This window comes from Tupaia chinensis, unplaced genomic scaffold, assembly GCF_000334495.1.
Source record: "Tupaia chinensis unplaced genomic scaffold, TupChi_1.0 Scaffold138390_1, whole genome shotgun sequence".
In the NCBI taxonomy this organism is placed as follows: domain Eukaryota; kingdom Metazoa; phylum Chordata; class Mammalia; order Scandentia; family Tupaiidae; genus Tupaia; species Tupaia belangeri.
The window spans coordinates 309,958-314,300 of NW_006198287.1; positions in this window are offsets into that span (position 1 = coordinate 309,958).

The following is a 4,343-nucleotide window of genomic DNA, read 5'->3' on the forward strand; positions in this document are numbered from 1 at the left end:
TTACCATGTTTATTTTTTAATATGCTAGAGGGCATGTGCACTCACCAGAGAGAGAAGGAGAGAAAGAAGAAAGTGAGAAAGCAAGTCATCAGATCTGGGATTTGAACTGTGGTTGGCCATGTGAGAGTTCAGCACCATAACCACCATGTCACCTGTTGGCCTCTTATGTTAGACATTTAGCATTATCCCATTAAGTTCCAACAATAACTCTATGAAATTGGCAACGTTATCATCATCATTTTTTTAGAAAGGAAGCTCAGAGAAGTTGAGTAACTTACCCAAAGTTACAGAGCCTACTGGGAGAGCCAAGAATCAGGCAGAAGTAGTCAGAAAGCAGAGCTTGCGATCAGAACACATACGCCCTCTCTGGGCATTGAGACCTGAGCATAAGGGCCAGAATCACAAATGTGTTGGAATCATAAAGAGCCTTAAAAGTAGACTTTTTAGGGACCAGCAGTTAGCGTAATGGCCATGTCACTGGACTCTCAACGTAGTCGACTGTGGTTCGAATCCCGAACCCGGTGGCTTAAAACTCACGCCAGGCACATGTGCATGCATGCCCAAGATCCCGAGAGGAGAGTGGAGGAGAAGGAATTGCGGCGTGACCATCCCCCCGGGGGGTGATTTCTCGCTTTCTGTCTCTCTGTCTCTCTGTCTGTCTGGCGAGCGCACGCGCCCTATAGCAAAAACCTCTAAAAAAAAAAAAATAGGAGACTTTTTAGAAGATGCTTTACGTATAGCTTAGGTATGCTAACAAAACCAAAAGAAGATATAAAATGTATTGCAATTTTTGTATCTTGGCATGGACAATTCTCGCTTTCCATTTTTAAATTTAATTTTATTTATCATTATTTTAAAATTTGCCATAGGGTACATGCACTCATCAGAGAGAGAGAGAAAGAGAAAGTGAGAAAGCAAGCTACCAGGTCTGGGACACAAACTGTGGTCGGCCATGTTTGAGTCCAGCATCTCAACCACCATACGATCCCTGGCCCCTTTTAAAGTCTTAATATCTTGGGAGAGACTCAAAAAAAAAAAAAAAAAAAAAGGCACCACATCCCTTTAGGCTTCTGAGAGGCCCAAATGCCATCTTAGATGGTTTTTAGTCAGTAGTGTGATGAGTGACTTGGGAATGGGATAGGACAGGTTGAACGTGCTCGGGATACAGTTTGCGCTCACAGCAAGCCCACACCACTAACTCTCGTGCTGTGTTACTGTTGATTAATTTCTCACATAAAGGTATTCATTGCAAGATGCTGAGGTAGAAAGGGAAGGGTGGACAGAGGAGAAAGACCTTGACATTTTCCAAGGCAAAGTATTTTTTTAAGAATTATTTTACTTAATTTTATTCATTCATTCATTCATTTAAATGTGACCAGAGAGGGACAGAGTATGAGAGAGCAAGAGAGATGGAAAGTGAGAAAGCAAGCCACCAGGTCCAGAACTCAAACCGTGGTCTGGCATGTGGGAGTTCAGTGCCCTTAACCACCATGCCATCTGCTGGCCTCACAAGGCAGAGTTTTTGATTTTTTTTTTTTTTTGGAGAGGTTTTTGCTATAGGGCACGTGCACTCACCAGAAAGACAGAGAGAGACAAAGAGACAGAAAGTGAGAAATCACCCCCCGGGGGGGATGGCCATGCCACAATCCCTTCTCCTCCACTCTCCTCTTGGGATCTTGGGCACCCACGCATACGTGCCCAGCGTGAGTTTAAGCCACCGGATCTGGGACTCAAACCGTGGTTGACTACATGGGAGTCCAGTGATATAGTCATTATGCCATCTGCTGATCCAACAAGGCAAAGTTTTATTAGTTTATTTTGTAAGTTTATTTCTTCCATGAGTGAAGAGGGACAGAGAGACAGCACCCTAACAGAGTCTTGAAGCCACAATCCATCCAACCTCAGCCAGCCCCAGATCATGGGCACAGTGTGCCTGGTGTACCCAGGGAGGTCTCCAGACATGAACCTGACCCATCCCATGTGGGTCAGCCTTGCAGAGTGCTGTATTTTACTGCTGCGCCACCATCTAGCCCCTCAAGTTTCAGTTTTCTAAGGGACTCATGAAAAGCTGGGGTGGCTATCTTTTCTGGATTCCAGTACTTAACCAAATAATTAATGAAACATGATTTATGAAAATAGTGAAATGGGAAGTCACAATTTTGCAAAGTAACGTGAAAGGGCTGGCTTCAAATTTGCCAAGATGGGGTAATCTTAACCTGCACCTGGATTATTCACCCATCATGCCCAAATGGCAGGTATCTGTGAAGCTCAGGGCCCTTCCACCTGCCTGTGGCTGATACTAGGAGAATGTCAGCACTCAGGGGAATGGAAGACAGACGACGCAGTAAAGATGCCTTTCAGGTTCTTTAACTGTGTTTTCTTATGTGGGACCAGTAGGTGGCAGAGTGGTTAAGGCACTGCCCACATGGTTGACCAGGGTTCAAGTCCTGGACCTGGCAGCCTGAAACTCATGCCAGGCATGTGTGCATGTGTGCCCAAAATCCCAAAAAGAGAATGGAAAAGAAAGAATTGCAGCACAGCCATTCCTCCAGAGGGTGATTTCTCACTTTCAGTCTCTGTCTGGTGCATGCACCCTATAACAAAATTCTCTCTAAATTAAAAAAAGGGTTTTAACTATATTAAATGTGCATATCTGGAAGGATGAACATTGGGGTATCTGAAATGAAGGATTGACATCTATTCTTACAGAGAAAGAGAAAATGTTGATGCATTTCTGCCTTCCCACTTGTGGATACATGGCCAAATTAGTAAAGACATGACATTCTGTGAAGAAAATTCACACGTGAGAAGGTTCCTGGTTCAAGTCCAGAGGTCTTTCTGCATATGCAGGGCACCGTCTTGCCCATGATCTGGGGCTGGCTGGAGGCTGGATCTTAGCCTCAGAACCTTGTTAGAGGTCTCTCTCATTCTTTCATTCTTTCTGTCTGTCACTTAGGGACTACAAGGTTTTTTAATCCCACCACAATTAGATGTCACTTGGCATGTCAGTGCCCCTTCTAAAATGTAAACATCTCCGGGAAAGTTCAGGAAATTTAAGAATTCACATATTAGTGTGAGAGAGATTCACCTGACTGCTTTTCTCCCAGTGAAGCAGGCCAGTAGGACTGCGGCCATTTTGAAATTACGAAAGGCCACTAAGAAGAACACATGACCAAGTGCTGAGTCATAGGGAGTGCTGTTGGCGGAATGCTCGGATGAGAAACCAGGAATGTGTATTTGAAGGAGTCAGGGTAATTACTCAGGGGAAAGTGATTGACTCTGGTTGATGGTAGCGAGGCATGATTTCCACCTGCTTGTATCTTGCACCTATAAACGCCGAGAACAAGGTGCGCTTCCTGAGACGGTGTGAGAGTACCTGCTGACTGTCTCCCTCTAACCAGTTAGAGATAACTGGTTCTTTTCCAGCCTCTGCCGCCTGTTTCATGAAAAGCAGCAGTGGGACTTAGTTTGACTGACAACACTAACACCTCTTGCATGTTGAGAATATAAATGTTCTCAAAGGACTGGAGACGAGAGAAGGAAATAAAAGTTGATTTTTTTCTTTTTTTGAGATACTTTTGCTGTCGGGTGCGTACACTCGCTGGAGAGACAGAGAAACAAGAAGTGAGAAGTCACCTCCCGGAGGGATGGTCATGCCACAATTCCTTCTCCTCCATTCTTTCAGAGCTTTGGGCATGCACACACATGTGCTGGTATGAGCTTCAAGCTGTTGGGCCTGGGACTTGAACTGTGGTCAACCACATGGGAGTCCAGTGACATAACCATTGTGCTATCTGCTGGTCCCATTTTTTTTTTTTTTTTGTTTGTCTTAGGGTGCCTGTGTTAGCTGGAGAGACAGGAAAGTAAGAAAGCACCCTCCATGGAAAATGATCATGCCACAATCCCTTCTCTCCTTTTGGGATTTTGGGTGCGCACAGACAAATAACATGCCTGGCGTGTTTCTCAAGCCACTGGGTCTGGGACTTGAACCACATGGTCAGTCAAGTGGGATTCAGCTGCCTTAACCACTACACCACAGGCTGGCCTGATGATTATTGTTATTTAATTCTAGAGGATCTACCTCAGCGTTGGGAAGGTCTTGGCTGAGATGAGAAACAGGGGTGGTGATGACCAAGAGATAGGAATGTAAAGATCATTGCGCTAAAAGGAAGGTGGCATTCTGAAGTTTTTCCCCCTTAGAAATCCTGTCCAGGTGTGCTTATGATAAGCAGTCTCTTTTTAAAAATTAAAAAATTTATTATTCACTAGACATCATTTAGATTGTGAAGAGACTTTACCCAGCATGATTTTACACCTCAGTCCAGCCCAGTTGAGACTTTCCC